The 18,925-nt window shown below is 37.6% G+C and overlaps 1 long non-coding RNA gene across 1 annotated transcript; it reads left to right on the forward strand.

The window, feature by feature from the left end:
• The first annotated feature begins 2,110 nt into the window (after positions 1–2,110).
• LOC117238867 lies at positions 2,111–4,750 on the forward strand. The gene is made up of 4 exons (XR_004494281.1): positions 2,111–2,317; positions 3,285–3,420; positions 3,732–3,899; positions 4,157–4,750. It is a non-coding gene; the product is annotated as an uncharacterized LOC117238867 (long non-coding RNA).
• Positions 4,751–18,925: the final 14,175 nt, after the last annotated feature.

Genomic DNA, 18,925 nt, shown 5'->3' on the forward strand with positions numbered 1-18,925 from the left:
TGTACAAATGAATTTGCCAAGATTTTCCGCTTTTAGATAATTATTCATGTATCTTCCTCATCAAGTTTGATAGAAATTATTACTATCGTAATCAAAGCAAAGATTAAGATATGTAAAATCATTTCTCTGGATATGACACTCTTGTTTAATGAGTGATAAATGATACCATTCGAAATATCATATTTATATAATATATAATGATACTTATAAGTGTAATCACTTAAGTACAGATATCTGAATTTTTCTCACTGTCACTGACAGATACGTATTATCGTTCCTTAGATTACTTGACCAGTTTATTTCTTTCATCACTGTGTTATTATATAATAATAATAAATAGTCACATTAAATTAATTTAGTATGATTATGTTGTTTAATAATACGTGTTTCATTGCAAAATATTTAGCGATTGAAGGGCTCATAGGAAACATGAAAGTGAAAGAATACTAGAATCTAGAGTTTACGATTTCAATTTCTTTAACGAGATATTTCTCATATTACACAATTCCTGTAAATGTATTTGTAATTATATCTCCGAAGAATTGTATTTAATTAAGCTATGAAGTTGTGGAATCGTGAGAAGGATTATTTTTATAGAACTGTCTAATTTCCATTCGACATTGATTCAGGATACACATTACTCTTTTTTACATAATACCAGTTTTGTCACTTTTAATTAACAAATACCTCCAAAGGTTGAAGTTTCTAAAATTATCCATTAAATTCTGACAATAAAATAAAAATCCAAATTCTTCCTAAAAAGCTAGTGATCTTTAGTTAAGAGTTCGATTTTTCACATTTTTCAAGGTAAATTAAAAAAATTGTTTAATAGAGTAGGTACAAAATAAATGTATACAAACCTTTTTTCAGACGACATGGGCGGACTTTGTCTTCGCAGCCACTCTTGAAAATTTGGAATATATGTTTGGGAGAGCAGATTTCGATAAATATCCAGCTCTTCAAACATTGAAGAAAAGAATTCATAGGATACCGGCCATTTCTGATTGGCTGATTAGGCGCCCATTCACAAACGGCTAAAAACCTAAAAACGTGTGGAAAAAGATGACCAGTACACCAGTATATATATATGTACGCTGGCATCGCTACGTTGGCAAATGTTCGATGTTATACGTGTCGTAAAATGTAACAGTTCTATTTAAAAAAAAAAATTTCGTTTCTATGAGTACGTTAAAAGTTTAGCTATAAAAAGTCTCATCCGAGCTGTGTTCCTTTATGTGAAGGTATTATTGTGTGTAATATTGTGAATTACGACTTTTCCTCTGCGATATTCGTGAATTGAATCACGGTCAACTCAGCTTGAATTAAAATCCTAACTAAAATCGTCACCAACAAATCCGATGGTCCCGTGCGCTAGACACACCCATCCTTAGCTTTCCTCCGAGACAGCATCGTCTCCCAAGACAGTTCTGATTTCACATCCTTCGAACGGTCAATATCCTTCCACCGGGTAGGACACACCCACAGATCAGTCACTCATTCATCTCGTACATACGCACCAGCGTAACTGCCTTCGTTATAAGTTGTTGGAATAAACGGTGAAATATAACTTACTATACTGTGTCATATTCATTTAACCACCTCTTATCTTAACCGAAACAGGGGAACGACTACTTCGCGGCGTCGATTCACCGAATCGTAGCGAGAATTTACGCCTCTCGCTACTGCGACTGCGTCCCTCCGCGAACGGTCGTAACACATTGATCGACAAAAGTACTAAACTCTAATAACATAAATTTATATATTTTCTATTTCCCAGCCACCAGTTTTATAGATTTTTCTATCTTCTGTACTACTTTTATCCCTTTTATTTTTTCTTACATGAGATTATTGTAAATTTAATATCATTTGTTCGCAATATTTGTTATTTATCTTTCCTTGAATTTGAAATTTCGCGCTTCAATGTTGTGTGTTGTTCGACGTTTTATCGAACGATGTTTATCGAACTAGTTTATGAATACATACATAATCATTAAAGAATCTATAAACCTTACTAGTTTGTTTTTACTAAATTTTGTTACAGAAAACGTGTTCTCATAAATTTTCAACTTTAATTTATGGAAATTTATTAACCTTAAACTATAAAATCATTCAATGAGTCTTTCCGGATGTTTTTATGTAGTCATAATTTCACATATCAGCACAGCTCCACCAATAGGATAAGAGTTACGTGGAAGCAACAGGGGGGAAGAAGAACATATATTGATCTAAAGGTTATTTTTGTCTCATTCGAGTTTCTGTTAACCGGCTTGGAAATTTCCTGTGCTTGTTTCGACTTTGAAGTCTTAAAAAAAAAATTGTAAGTAAATAGTATATATATAGTATATATATCCTGAGTCAAAGTTTCTCTTTATAAATAATAAACCGTTTAAAAACTATATTTTGTATGTTTTTTCCTTATTCATAATTAAATTATAAATATGAAATACTTCTACAGAAAGCCGACATCCTTCAATTAACCGAACAGCAGATGATTTAAAAATTAGTAGTTGAAAGAAATAAATGTTATTACATGTTCATAATTGATCGATAAATTTAAGTATACAATTAGAAAATGTTTCTTCTTTATTGATAACTAAATAATACAGATAAGATACAAGATACTTGTACGAAAAGTCGGCGCGTCGTTCAATTAACGGAACAGCAGAGGATTTGAAAATTAGTAGTTGAAAGAAATAAATGTTATCATATGTTCATAATTGATCGATAAATTTAAGTATGCAATTAGAAAATGTTTCTTAAGTTTGGAAGAATATATAATCATGCTGAATGTTTTGTAGTTACGAAAGTTGTATACAAACATACATTGTACATACGACTAGTAATGGTACTAAATTATTGTTAGAGGGTCTTGGGTGTATAGAACCATATGGTTAAATTAATACTAGAGATAACGAATCGTGCGAATGTAATTAATATTTTGAAATGCGTTGTTTGCATTAATTGATAGTTTTCTTATAAACTTTTTTATAAACAATTTCATTGCTATAGAAAAAAGATAAATGCCGGTAATATGTCTATCCTACTTAAATAGAAAGTGCAATATTTTGTTATAATATTTGGCGCAAGTTTATACATTATTACATCCAAAAATAATATTCTTTTTATATCTAAGCTATATTAAAATATAAAGATACAAATAGCTATGCGAGTAGTTAGTAGTTGATGCTTTTTACTTAAATTGTCTTATACTTCATAATTTGTAATAATATAATTCTTGTCATCAATGATTCTTTGTTTTTACTTTGTATATATTATACTTCCAGGAAGATGCCGCTCTATAAATTGACTTACTTCCCAGTTACGGCATTGGCAGAACCAATCCGTTCTTCTTCAGCTATGCTAGTATTCCATTTGAAGATGAACGTATCAAAAAGGACGTCTGGCTAGAAATAAAGCCCTGTAAGCTTAAAATTTAAAGAAATTCTGTTTCTTAAATCTCATCTTTCCTAATTTAACTAAAGTAGCTAAATAAAGTAGAACACAATTATGCAGGGTATAACAGAGATTATTGTTTACTCTCCATTGCTCTATAAGATATGTGGGAGAACAATAGGTATTGTTAAGGAGACAATGCCCTTTGTTTGCTGATAAATTATCAATAAATTAAATTATATCTTTCCAAAACAGATAACAGGAAGCTAGATATTTAAGAAGCATCATAATCTGTTTGTTCGATAGAATCTTTGATTCTATTAGTTGTATGTTTTTAGTGACTCCTTATGGCCAGCTTCCTATGCTCGTAGCTGATAGAAGGAAGGTTGCTCAGTCTACAGCTATTTGCCGTTACTTAGCCAAACAATATGACTTAGCTGGAAAGACTGACTGGGCAAATCTTTATATTGATGCCACTGTTGATACTATTCATGATATTCGTCATAGTGAGTATCCAGTGCTGTTTTGCATAAATCTTATGAGAATCTTGATAACAGATAGTACATATCTGTTCAGGTATTTATTAGTTGAAATCCGATTTAATATTTGATTTAGTCGAACGATACATGTATGTCAACAATACAAGACAAAGTATTAAAAAGGATTGTAATTCTATCTTCAGTATCATTTAAATTTCGCACAACACTGTATTCAAATTAGTATAACATTAGCGAATAGTATTTAACTGCAAACAAATTTTCAGAAATTGCCGCCTTCCACTATGAGGAGGACGAGAAGGTCAAAGCTGCAAAACGCAAGGCTGCGTTTTAGAACGTTTGGACTAGCAAGTGAAGGAAAATGACGGCTACTTCTACGATGGTACTCTCTCTTGGGCTGATTTAACATTCGTTGCTCTGCTCGATTATTTGAACTTTATGTACAAGTCTGATCTGATCGAGAATTACGAGAATCTGAAGCTGCTGGAGAAAAAGGTCCTCCTTCTGCCCAAGATCAAAAACTGGATTGAGAGACGCCCAGTTAGCGAATTCTAAACTTCACGATTGCTTATGGTTTTATAAGCGTTTAAAGATTGCGGTCTTAGTGTGTTGAGAGAATGAAGAACGAATCGTGTTGATGGAAGTTTGTATGGAATATACTGATTGCTTTTAACATTCATTAGTTCCAGTTATTACCGATATTTTTGTCATTTAGTTAGGGTTTTCCCTTTAGATTACGTTGTGATAGAGAACTATTATTTGTGTATTCCTACAGAAACATACGAACTATATAAACTGTTGACACGATGTTGTGCTTTTGTATTATAGAGATAATAATAAAACCATCAAACAATCATTAATTATGTTTTTTATTATATTCATTAAGAATTGAAGATTACCTCCTTGGTGATCTTGATAATATCGTATTTTACAAATGTTGAACAAAAAAAAATGTATGATTATTTTATTCAATACGTTATGAGGGTTGCTTTAGAAAAAATACGAGTTACATATTTCTTTGGAAAAAGCATGATTTTTATCGATACAATAATGTTCTTCTGTTATCGCTTTAAAGTTGAGTAATTCGTTGATTACACGAGAGAACTCGCCTACAGCAAACAAGATACGACCGTGTGTAAAGTAATTAATCTGTTTGCTCGTTGCTAGCTACACATAAGGCTTGCGTAAAAAAAATATGCATTTCAGTTCAGGCGGAGAATTATGTAGGAAGTCATTTTGTCGATCAATAACTTAGTTAATAAAAGATCAAATTTTCATGTACATAAATGTAAGTAACGTTCAAGTATTAATCATTACATACAATTTTTGTATAATTCGATATCTTGGTCACTTACATCTTACAAATGATATATAGATAATATTTATGAGATACATTGGAGCTATCTTTTAGTTAACGCCATTTTTTCTTGTTTTCTCTGTACTTTTACTATTCTTCCAAAAATATCAAAGGATCGATGACTTCAAATTAAACTAGAATTGCTTCGGTATATTGTCAATCAATGGCTATTTGTATTCACATCTATATCAAAGGAAAACCGATTGCAAAATTAATTACCCTTGCAACTCCGCAATCTGGAACTATGTGTGATCGACCTTGAAGATGACAAATCTCAATGTTTGAAGTAGTACAAAAAGATGATAATTTAATTTCGCTTTATCAAACTGTACAAAATTTGTATACACATACAGAAAAAAACGGAGTTCAAACATTAATCAACATGAATTATCGGTTATTATTGCTGAGTAATTATTAGGATTAGAGTTTTGGAGTATCGATCGTATCGAGTTTTAACTATCGGTTTCCGCAATTTATTGTTTTTCTAAATTATCTCTAAATGGTATCAGTTTTTGAATATTTTATAGTTTACACTCCAACATACTGACGTAAGCTATCGAAAATAATTGTAAATTATGCAATATCATTGTTTTTATATTTCATAATCTAAATTTCAATCTATTTTTTGTATTTAACATCCCTTTTTTATTGTTCGTGTTCCGTCTTGTACGTTCTTCAAAAAATCTTAATTTTTTTTTGGATAAAATCTTGTGTGAATTTACAAAAAATACGATTCTTCGTTTAATTTTTTTCCCTTATTGTCTTTACATATTTGGAGTTTAAACGCGTTATAAGTACGTTTTTTTTTTTAACATGATTACGTAGAATTCTTATTCTGAATAAATTATTTGTTTCCGCTTCATAACTATTTCTAAATTACAGTGCATTTAATCCTGAAATGCACAGTAACATTTTATACTTTTTACGTTCTAAGGAATTTTCAGGATCGGTTAAAAATTAAATTACAGTAATGCTAATACTCAATATTAATGTCAGACGTGGATACTTCACTGTTTTGTATAATAATTTGTTATCTTGGCATCGATCAAGGTATTTAATATACAAAGCGTACAGATTAATAAGAATTTTAATTAATCCTTCTTCTATAGTATTCACCGTTCTTTTCGAGCTCGTACCATTTCAAATAGACTTTCGAATAGACTCGAGCTCGGATTCGGATTCAGACTCGACATCAGAAGTGGCATCCGAACACACGTTGTCGGCACGGGATCGTAAGAGTATCGTGCGCGCACTAAAGCGGTCGCTAGGGAAGAAGAAGAGGAAGAAGAAGAAGAACAAGAAGAAAGGACACCGGGCAACCTGGGTATCGCTACCGCGCTTCAACCCCGAAGCCGCGGACGCAGATCCAGCCGCCTGGTGCACAGCCGTCGGCCTGCTCATGAGGGACCACCCCCTGAAAAACAGCGCACTGTATTCTGCCCTAAACCGTGTCCTAGAGGGTCCGGCAGCGTATTGGCTTACGCAGATAATGAACGGCGACGAGCTCACCTGGTCAGATTTTAAGGAACAATTCGCCGCGCACTTCGGTGACCAAGAAGTAGCAGCCGCGTCGCTAATCAAGGTAGCCGAGGAACTACCGCGGGACGGCGAAACACCAGGAGCGTACGGAAATCGTATCATCACCCTCCTGGGGTCGAAGTGGCGAAATTCAACCAGGGAAGAGGTACTCGCCGCCACCGCCCTCCATCTGCTGGGCTCGCGCGATGAACGTTTTAAACGACTAGCGCTCACGAGTGACATCACGTCGGTGAAACAATTCCAAAGAGAAATGAAGCCCTTCCTATACACGGAGTGGCCAACGCCCCCGCCGTGGAGGTCATTAGCGAGCTCCGGAAACAAACGAGGCAGGTCACCCGCCCCCTGGACCAGGTGTGGCCACTGCGGTATTTACGGACATCCGACATTCGAATGCCGCAAGAGGGCGAAGTGGGAACCGAAGAAGGACCCCCGACGCCCGGAGGAAAGCCGACCGGCTGCACCACCAAAAGCGTTGTGCTTTCACTGCCACATGCCGGGACACATCGCGTCTCGCTGTCCATCGCGGCGAGAAGAAAAACATTGCCCCGAGGACGAGCGCCGGGTCGATGCCTGCGTGGTGGAAGCCCCGACGAGTAGACTAAGCCAGCAGGCCACACACGAGGACGTGTAAGTGTCAGGATGGCCGAGTCGGAGACGAAAAGACGCCGGGGCCCCTCTGGAACTTCAGGACAACACCCTAACCTTGCAATCTAGAGCCTAATATAGCCATAACGAAACAATCGCAAGTATCCAAACCGATAGCAATCGTACGTCGATCGGAGGATTGTGTGTACTGAGACACTCGACCGGAGTCTTGTTTCGGTGGCGTCGTTGGGATGACGAGCAGTCTTGCTAGAGAGCTGATCGGTGAAGGAAGTCGAGTGCCTTACGAGCAGGGAGTGGTGCACGTGTGAGTTAGAGCAAGGGAACCTGTCCTCCTGTTGGTCACGGATTCGTTATCAAGCCTGAGGCCCTCGTCACTAGTGTAACTATCGACAATAAAGGTACCCCACGCGCGACCGGACGATGGAGAACTTCCACGCAGAACTGCTATCTCCCGCGAGCCCTCCCCGGGAGGGCGCCACGAGCTCGGACTCCGAGATTCAGATATATTATTATATATATTATATATACTATTGTATCTATATCATATATGTATTTATATCTATAAATATATGTATAAATATATCTATTTAAAAAAATAAAGTTGACCTTCATATATCGCCAATAATATCGCGTGCGTAAAAAGAAACTAATTACATTTAATTCTTTTTTTACATTTATTTATTTTTTATTATTATTTTTTTCACAACTAATTACATTTAATTATTACATTTACATACATTTAACTATTATTACATACATTTAATTATTATTTTTTTCATAATTATATCTCGTTTGAAATATTTTTCGACATAATTAATTGTTTCAAAAACACATATTCCAGCCTTCTAAATGATTTATTTTGCGTATTATACGAATTATTCCATCTATAAATAAATTGTTCTCTATACACACAAACACGCACACAGTCTGTTAATTACACGAGTTAATTGTAACATTTTTCTCGATAAGTTGACAGAGCAAGGAAAATGGGGGGCGAATCTACTTACAAACTAATCTACTTCAATGCCCGTGGTAGTGCCGAACATATACGGTACATATTTGCATATATTGGCATCGAGTATACCGACGAGAGGATCCCCGAAGAACTCTGGCCTGAATACAAGGATTGTAAGCGTGAAGAATCGATTTTTACTTTCATCGTTCAACTCTCAGATATCTACCATTTACTCAAACTTTTCTGTATATAAAACTTTCGTTTCACGTGCAGGCTAAACTTACTTAAAGTAAAATTTCATACGGAATAAAGTCGAACTTTTCATTAAGTTTTGCTTCCGTAATATCGTGTTTATCGAATACCAACTTAATTCACTTACGATTCTCGAATTTTTGTGTTGCAATCTTTATTGTTTTCAATGAATCGAAGCATTTCGAATATTTTGAGAAAACCGTAAATAGGTGACTTAAAATAGGAATACAAAAATACTTCTACGTTTCTCGTTAATTTAAAAACTTTTTAGGACTTGTCGGAAAAAAAGGATAAAAAATTGAAATCAGTTCGGAAATGAACAAGAACATAGCTAAAAAGTCGAAAGAACAAAGCAGACATAAAATTCGATCTTCCGTTGCGACATTTCTATCGTAAATAGTATAATAAAAGTTTTACGCAGCATAGTCTTCGATATAATCTTATATGTCGCTTGCAGATAGAGAAACAAAAAATCAACGTAAGTCTGTAAATCAATCCTGTCGGTGTAAAACACAAAATTACGTTCGCAAGAGACATTCGATTTATATTCCTTGCATTTCAATTTTCATTACAAGAAATCTGTACATTTTCTAATATTTTTTCCGTGTCTGGTATTATCTTTTATCCTTGATTTTAAAAACTTTAGGTTCTTCCCAACAGTCAAAAACACGCGATACCCTGTCCATCGTAATCGTAAGAAAAGAAAAAAAGCAGAAAGAAGACATTTCTGTATTTCTTTACTAGGCCATGTTGATTAAAACCGAAATGATTTCGATTCATCTATTCACAAGAACGCAACGGCCTCGGAAGCTGTGTTGTGATTTCCTATCGATCGTTTCCCTCTACACAGTGTTCATATTTTTATTTATTTGTTGAAATTACAATCAATTCTCGCGTTGAGAATTTTCAGTAATTTTTCTGACGTGGCGCAGTGACATGGCTGTTTATTTACAATAAGTTAATACTTATTATAGATAGGTATAATTTATAAGTATTATAAGTAAGTGCATATGCTTAATTTGGATAATTAAATGAATCTGACGTTTAGGTCTAGCGGGTAGTGCCTCTTCAGCCTGCGAGTCTGGTCCGTCGTATCGAGTAGTCCAGTGATTAGGGGGTTTCGGTGTTCGTTGATTCTTTTGCTGTATCTGTCGCTATATTTTGCTATTTCCTCTTTGACGGTGGGTATCTTGAGGTCGCGGTGTATTGTTTCATTGGTTACATACCAAGGTGCGTCAATTAGGGATCTTAGCGTTTTCGATTGAAAGCGTTGGAGTATTTCAATGTTGGAGTTACTTGCTCTTCCCCATAGTTGGATTCCGTAGGTCCAGACAGGTTTTATTACGGTCTTGTAGAGGGTAATTTTATTCTGTACATTTAGTTTGGAGCGTCGGCCCGTGAGCCAATAGAGTTTTTTTAGTTTGTCCTTTAGTTGCTTCCTTTTATCTGAGATGTGTGTCTTCCACGTTAGTCTCCTGTCCAGGGTCATGCCCAGGTATCGGACTGTGTCTCTGCTAGGAACTGTTGCATTGTTGATGGTGATCTGGGGGCAGGTTTGTTTTCGGAGCGTGAAGGTTACATGTGAGGATTTCTTTTCGTTGACTTTGAAGCCCCATTTGTGAAACCACTTTTCCATGGAGTCGAGACATCGCTGGAGAGTGGATGAGGCTATTACCGGGTCTGCGTGGGAAGCTAATAGCGCTGTGTCGTCTGCAAATGTCGCTATTGTTATATCGTTTGATATAGGTAGGTCGGCAGTGTAGATGGAGTACAGTAGGGGTCCGAGGACACTACCTTGGGGTATGCCGGCTTCTATTGGGAATGTTGCGGAAGTGGCGTCTAGGTATTTAACTATGAATTGTCTATTGGTTAGGTAGGATTTTAGGATGGAGTAGTAGGGGTGGGGTAGGATCTTTTTAAGTTTGTATAGTAGCCCTTCATGCCATACTTTATCGAATGCCTGTTGGATGTCTAGGAAAACCGCTGAGCAATATTTTTTCTTTTCGAGTGTTTGGCTGATCGTATGAGTTAGGCGGTGGATTTGCTCTACTGTAGAATGATGTTTTCGGAAGCCGAATTGGTGATCTGGGAGTGTTTTCAAGTTCTCTAGGATTGGAAGGAGTCGGTTCGTGAGCATCTTCTCGAATAGTTTGGACAGGGTAGGTAAAAGACTGATTGGGCGATAGGAGCAGGTTTCGTATATCGGTTTACCGGGTTTAGGGATGAGGGTAATCAATGAGATTTTCCAAGCCTTAGGATAGTGTTCCAGGCGAAGGATAGCATTAAAAATCGATGTGATGAGTGCTATCCCTTTTGTGGGAAGTTCCTTGATTGCTCTATTGCCTATTAGGTCGTGTCCTGCTGCTTTCTTGGGGTTTAGGCGACTGATTGTTTCTATAGTCTCTGCAGAGGAGAAGGGTTCGATAGGAGGGGACATTTGGAAGGGGGTGTGCAGGTATTCAGTAACGTCCGCGGCGGCTTGGGGGGAATGGGGTTTGAATACTTTTGACAAGTGTTTTGCAAACAGGTCGGCTTTTTCTATAGGGCTTCGCGCCCATCCACCTTGCGGACGGCGGATAGGTGGGATTATTTGTGGGGGGCGTGTGAGTTTCCTGGAGGCCTTCCATAGTGAGTAGTTGGCGTCGGCTGTGGGGGATAAGCTGACGAGGTATTTATGGAAACAGTCGTTTTTATAGTTTCTTAAGGTTCTGGATAGCTTTCTAGTTGCGTTGTTAAGTTTGCGTTTGTCCTCCGGTGTTCTATGGGTCTGCCATACTCTTCTTAGTCTTCGTTTTTCTGCTATTTTTTTTAGTATGTATTGGGGATATTCTTGTTTGCTGTTAGATGGCTTTGTCGGCGTGGAGGCTGAGGTTGAGTGTGTAAAGACTTCTCTGAAGAGCTGCCAGTTGGTGTGTTGGTTGTGAATGGAGCCATTAGGTGTATTCTCGATGATTGTTGAACTGACTGTTGCTATCACGGGAGAATGATCAGAGGAGAGATCAGCCGAGGAGTTGATCTGGACGTGTCTTGATGGGATATTTTTAGTTATGAAGAAGTCGAGAAGGTCGGGTATTTTGTTGGTGTCAGTGGGCCAGTATGTGGGTTCGTATGTGGTGAGGTAGTTGAGGTTGTTGTTTGTTATGCTGTTTAAGAGGTTTTTGCCTCTTGCTGTAACCAGTCTGCTGCCCCATTGGATGTGCTTGGCGTTATAGTCTCCTCCAACTATGAATCTATTGCCCAGGGTGTCCAGGAAGTTATCAAAGTCTTCTTTGGCGATGGAGTGTCTGGGAGGGCAGTATACTGCTGAGGTGGTGATTGAGCCATGACAGTCTTCTATTGCTACGTTTGTTGCTTGGAGGTAGTCTTTCTGGAATGATGGAAGTTCGTAGTGCTTAATACTTGCTTTGATTATTATTCCGGTGCTACCGTGGGCTTTTCCGCTGGTGTTGGGTATGGTAGAATTTGTAACCATTTATTTTCAGGTAGCTCTTGTCGGTGAAGTGGGTTTCCGATACGAGCATTACGTCGATTTGCTGGTGTTTTAAGAAGAGTTCTAGTTCAAGTTTGTGTTGCGCTAGACCGTTGGCGTTCCACAGTGCTATGCGCCTTGGTTTTATTTTGAGTCGGGGCGTGCTAATTTTTCCACGATGAGTGTTAGTAGCGATAGCAAGTGATTTATTTGCTCCGATTGTTTCTCTATTAGCTTTTCAAGCCTTGAGGAGTTGTCTGTGTTTGGTGGGTTGGGGTCACTGTTTTGGGGAAGGTTCCTTTGGCTGTTCGGGTTATTTTGGATGCCTTGTACTGCTTGGGCATAGGAGGTTGAGGTGGAGGTGAATTTGGTAGGACTGTGCGTTTGGTTGGTTGAGGGGGTTGGGGTAGTCGTGAATTTCGGCGAGCTGGGTGTTTGGTTGGATACCTCTTTTGCTCTGAGCTTAGGGTACCTGTTCGTGTATAGTGTTTTATATGCTGGGCAGCCTTTGTAGTTGGCAGGGTGGTCCCCTTGGCAGTGGATGCATTTCGCTGGGGTTTCCGGTGATTTGGCGCACTGGTCAGTGGAGTGAGAGTCTGCGCATTTAACGCAGCGGAAAGTATGGTTGCAGTATTTCTGCGTATGACCGTACCTTTGGCACCTTTTGCTTTGCACTATTTCTTTTTTCACGAGCGGTGGTTCGATCTTTACTATCGCGTTCATTAGGCGACTGGTGTTGTAGATTTCCTTATTGTTCGGCTTTTGTTTAATGTCTAGGAAGAATAAGGATAACGGATCTTTCGAGACTCTATGCCTTATATTACTTACGTTGATGACTTCGTGGTCGAGTTTTGAGAGTTCGTATTTGAGTTCGTCTATGTCTGCTGAGTGGTGTATGTTTCGTAGGACCACCCGGAAAGGCCTTTCCTGATTGAGTTGGTAGGTGTGGAAGTTGGCGTTCAGGGTCCTGAGTGTCTTGGTGAGTTTTCTGTAAGCTTCTGGGTTCGTCGGCAGTATTTTTACTTTATTGTTACTTATCTTAAGGTTATATTCCTCCTTGCAGATATCTCTCTCTAGGGACTTGATCATTGTCTGTATGTCGATGACGTCGTCCACAAATATAGGTGGGGGAGGGGGGATTCTCTGTGAGTGTTGGTTTGGTGGCGGTTCTACGACTTCCATGGCGTCGTTTGAGGATTCCAATACGGCGAACCTGTTGTGAGTGTTTATTTGCGTTGTTGTTTCTATTTTCCTTTTCTTTGTAGTATTAGCGTCGTTAGTGCGGAGAGTTCTGTTACACTTCTGCCACGGGGGAGGTAGCGCGGGGTAGCTGCGAGTCTGCTCCGGAGAGCCTGGTCGCGATTGCTGGGCCATCATCGAGCTAGTTAATTGGAATGAACAACTAGTCGTGAGGCTATGAGGCTAGTATTCGGGTTGGGGTTAGGTGCGTGGGATTTTCTTCTCCCTAAAGGGTAAGGGACACTTGGCTGTGTTCTCTTTCGACGGTTGGGCGACACGTGTTGTTTTCGGACTACGCTGGGCACTAGAGACACGTCTGCACGCTTCGGCACTCCACAGCGAACTGTATTATAATATGCGTAATAAATAAGTATCGTTATATTTTTCTAATAAATAACATTCCCATAAACAAACAATTTCTCATAAACAGTCGTTTCCCAGAAAACTTTAGTTTCGATACTGGCAACTTTATCTACTTCCGCTCTTCAATTATGAAGGATTAATTTTTACGAAACTTTTGGAACGGCTGAAGATTTCTCACGATGAAACGCGACGAATTCGATACAAACTACGCGGAAATAAAGACAGCTGCGATGGAGGATCGCGGGATTGATATTAATTAATTAATCTGTGGCAACCATTATATCGATTCGTTACGTTATTGCGACAGGCCACGCAACATTTTATTGCTTCTGTTTCTACAATTTAATTACAAAGTATTCAATTTCCCGTTATAAACAAGGAAAGGACTGCAAGTTTGTACAGCTTTTATCAAGATTACGTGCCATTGAACATATCGATTGATTGACTTCTCATGTTTCGTATTAATCGACATCCGATATAGCTATGGGACCTGGAATATTGAAATATTGGGAAGTCAGTTATATTCAGGTGTTCTATAGATTTGACGTATAAGCCTTGTAACATGTACTTCTTCATCAGACGTTTACGAGATACTGAACGATGGCTACGCTTGTAGTATCCAAAAATTTTACGTCGATTTATAATCGAAGATTCGATCAAACTATAGATAGATTTGAATATTCTACGAATTGAATTTAATATTAAGAATTTTAGTTGTATAGATCATCGACGAAAGTCTGTTACACGGACCCTTTCAACAGTTCTATATATATTTTAATTTTCAACACTTCTATTATATATATTATTTTTTAAAAATAACGCTTTGGCATGATCAAGGATCGGAAGTATAAAAAATAATTGTGACAATTCGAGCAGTGAAAGCCTCTAGAGTAACATTATATTGGTCTCTATAGCGACATTGTGGTACCGTGTCATTTTCAAAGTTCTCAGAATTGGTACTGTATCCGATTTCAATGTTTAATATTCTTCCCGGTTCCTGGAAGAATTTCTTCAAAACTACGTTAACCCATGAAGAATCAACCAACAGTTTCTCATAATGCCGTTTTATCCACATCCTTTGAAACTCATGAAATTGTAGAATCCAGATAGAAAAAGTAGAGACGAGGTAAACGCGAAGCTCATCCTTGGAATTGCTTGTCGTGGTGATAATGTTAACAAATAGAATTCGATAACGCAAATTCATTGGGGAAAAGGTGACAGATGAAATTCGCTAACGCAACGTTGCCCGTTAATGGGCTAAGAATTACGCTCCATGGGATCGCTCACTGCATTCTTCGAAACGACCCTCGTAATCCATAGGCTCGTAAACGGCTTCCGTAACCGTAACGAATTTCAATCTTGTTCACGGATCTCTGACCGCTCGTTTCGAGGGTACCGAGGGGGTTGCGTGTTCACGTGCGTGCAACAGAAGGTGTTATCGTGATTGTAAGGCGTGCTGGAGCAGATAAGTCCAATATGCTCGCGGAAATCGTCGAGATTCATTGCCCAAAGCTGGCTGATAGTCGAAATTAACTTCGCCTCGTCCGATTTCCGCGTTCACATCGCTTTCACGATGGTTAGGCGTTTCTTCGTTCGTTTCTAACGCTGAGTTTTCCCGTGTCGCAGTCAATCCATATTTGGATGTGTGTACACGTTGCACAGAAAATGTGGTCGGGGGTTGAAACGCGGACAGAATGGAAAACGGACTATGGGAAACGCCGAGAAAGAGGCGTCGATGAGTTGAAGACACGTCGATGCTGAAGTACACGTGTATCTCGCGTCTTATAGCGAAGGAAGGATACGTGTGAAATTTTAGAAAATATTGGCTGGAAAATATTCTAACGGACATTGAAGAAACGAATTTAAATTGTAAAAAGAAAAAGATGGTAGCCTAAAGACGTTCCGCTTTCTGTCCCATTACGGAAAACTGCAAAAGCTATGTATCTTGAGAACAGATAAAGTTAAGAAATGAAAAGGAAAAATTCGATTTACTATGTATTTTCGCTATATTTTATATTTACCGTATATTATCGGAATAGCCATCCCTGATTCAGAAAATCAATTACATATATCCCTTGGCGAGAGGGAGTGAGAATTAATCCGATTAATTGTAATGGTGAATCAGCTGGATCCTCATATTCTGAACGTCCAGAGACTCGCTAACTACGAAGCAACTGGTCTGTTTGTGACGCCTATCAATTGTTTGCTAGAGATTAATCTGCTGGTAAGCAGCGTCAAAATGCGACGATAACTAAACCGTCCGAAGATCGAATTATAGCAAATGAAACGCGTCTCTGCGCTAGTCTGACCGATTAACAGGGCCTATGGGGGTGGCTTCCAAATTTGCAAGCAAGGAATTACCGTGTAACGAGCAACTCGTATCGATTATTCAATGGGTTCATATGGAGGCGAATAGAAACTCGAACTCGAAACGTTTTCGACTCGACGCTGAGTATCGCGTTCATCCTTTAAATGCTACTTCAACATGGGCAAACGTTCATTTTGGTAATGTCGAGTTTTCTCATTGAATAATCTTCCGTTCGTCGATTTTACACGCTTAACCGACTAGATAAATTCGATGATTTTAAGCAACGTAATTAATGTAATTGATTAATTTTTCTTAAAGTGTGAACTATGGATGAAAGATTAGAAACCGTGACATTACAGAGTACAAAGTTAGAAATACAGGGGAACTTTATATTTTTCTTCACTGCTGATTAATTTCTTGCTGAACGTGCAACGACTCGGGAAAACTGCCGTTGTCTGTTGCAAACTGATCGTAACGTACATAGATCAAGGAACATCACAAATTTCACTTGACTACTTACGTTCGTACAACGAAGAATCCACATAATACAGTACGGCTAATATATCACTATAGAAATCGGATGGTTATACATACGCAACAATTTGGAAGAGGATATTTGCTTTCGGGTTGGGAATATCAGGGAATAGAATTGTTATTATGCGAATGACTCACGTTGATTCAATGTAATTAGTTAGGAGTAGAATTACAGTAGAAAAGGCATCAATACGATGGAATTGCACAGTTATTGTAAAAAAACAAACGATACTACATAATATATTTAGGTATACAGAAACAGTGACACTTCTGTATTGTCAATTATGATATAATTAAATGAGATAATACGAATAATTGTAAATGCTATTAAATTGTTAAATTTTAATAATTTCCAATTCATCTTCGTATCAAAGCAAATACGAACAATGTACAACGTTGCTAGTTATGACAATAAATTTCTATTTCTCGTGTCAGTAATTTCAAATGTCGTTGGTTGCAATCAAAAATCTGTCGGCGGAAAATTTTCACCCAAGCTCCGACAAATAAATGAAACATCGTATTATTCTCGGTCAATATCGAGTCACTTTCGAGATTACACGAATAAAATTTAAAAAACTTTTTTGATGAATTGCTCGTCGAGGCATCGTTCTGATGTCGATATCGCATTAAGCAACTCGAAGATCGAAGTCTTGGTAACGAGATTGTCGCGTCAAAGACGAAGCGAGGCCTATTACCCAAGCGATGATGGAAGCTATGCAACTATAAAGAATACTAGCGCCTTTTTCTACGATTTTATACGACTCGATGCCAGTCGAAGCTCTTGGAAAATATTGCAACAAAAAGTCAATATATAAAACAAAAAATAGGAGGTTTTTCCTTAAAGCAATTTAATCACTGTCCACGCAACTTTTATTGTTCTCATCTAGAACCGAGCAAGAAAAATAACTATTTTATTTTTATACCTTCTCTATATTGAGATTGTAAAAATTTGTCTGTTTGAAATGCATTGGAAAATTTCGTCGAATTATAAAGTTACACCGTTGGTTGTCACCATAGAATCGATTTTAGAATGGATTTTAAAATAACGTAAGAACGATTTTAATGAAATTTTGAGAGTACATATGTACGTACATAGAGAAGCGAATGTAGTTCACACGCATTGCTACTAGGAATATTTGTGACCTACATAGGTTTCAGGGAAAATAAATGTCTGTTGCAAATAACACTAATTACAAATTCTATTTTTCAAGCTTCGTGAAAACTCACATGAGAAATTAACCTGTCGAGATTCAGCATTTTTATATAATACTATCTTGACAAGTACATTTTACAAACAAACGAATATTACTAATTCGATAGGAATAATTAATTAGTTTTTCAAGTTTTCTAAGATAAATAATAGAATCAGACATTATTCCAATTTCCACGAAGATCCATTGAAATATAATATCAGAAAATGATCTATTAACAATTTCAATTCGACGCTACTATAACCCTTCGCAATCGAGGGCTCCGCTAATAATATCAAATAAATTAAATAATTAATAAATTAAAAATTTAATAAATCAATAAATTAAAAATTTGTCCTTAACCTGTCAAATCATAATTATCTCACGTATTCTTGCAACGAACAGGTAAGCTACAATCAGAAAAATAAACCGACGTATTGGCCGAAGATATATTACACTACCAAGCAAAATCGTATCGCACTGCGCGATGATAGTGGGTGAGTGAGTAGGTGATGAGTGATGCGGCTATGACTCTTCATTCTACGCATATATTTAACCAATTATACGAAAACACGTTCTTTCTACTGAAATTACTTGGCGTATCTGGTAATATGAATAAATGAAACCTTCGAATGCAAAGTATTAATATTATTAACGAAAATTAGAAATATAATTTATCAAACGGGATACGTGTATATAGTAAACCAAAGAATACAATGAATTATGCAATAACGACAGAAAAATTAACAGATATGACCAGACCTAATTGTTCAACCACTATACCCCTACATGTTCGAATCCTTGGGCGAACACCAGCAAACAGTTCGATCGATATTTTTCAACCTTCGAATTAGCTGTTATAACTAAAATATTTTCCATCGTTACAATGCATCCTGTCCCCAATTACATCGTTAATTTCGTTTCCGAGGTTCCGCTACAATACTTCGTAACGAGCAATTCAATAATTGAGACAACGACTCGCGTGATGCGCAGCAGTACGCTGGCCGTGAATCAATTGCATCGGATTACCTCGATTAATACGATTTTCTAGGACTACGCTGTAATGTCGAGTTAATTAATACGATAAAGTGCAATCGTGATCCAATGGAAACGCCTTCATTCTTACTTTTTCGCGCGATTTCACATCGGAGTCTAAGGAAAACGAGCTGCATCTTGCGGCATCTTGCGGAAAAACTGAAATTCATAGGACACAGGAAACCTGG

The sequence above is a fragment of the Bombus vosnesenskii genome, unplaced genomic scaffold, assembly GCF_011952255.1.
Source record: "Bombus vosnesenskii isolate JDL3184/JDL3185 unplaced genomic scaffold, Bvos_JDL3184-5_v1.1 scf7180000013652, whole genome shotgun sequence".
Lineage (NCBI taxonomy): Eukaryota > Metazoa > Arthropoda > Insecta > Hymenoptera > Apidae > Bombus > Bombus vosnesenskii.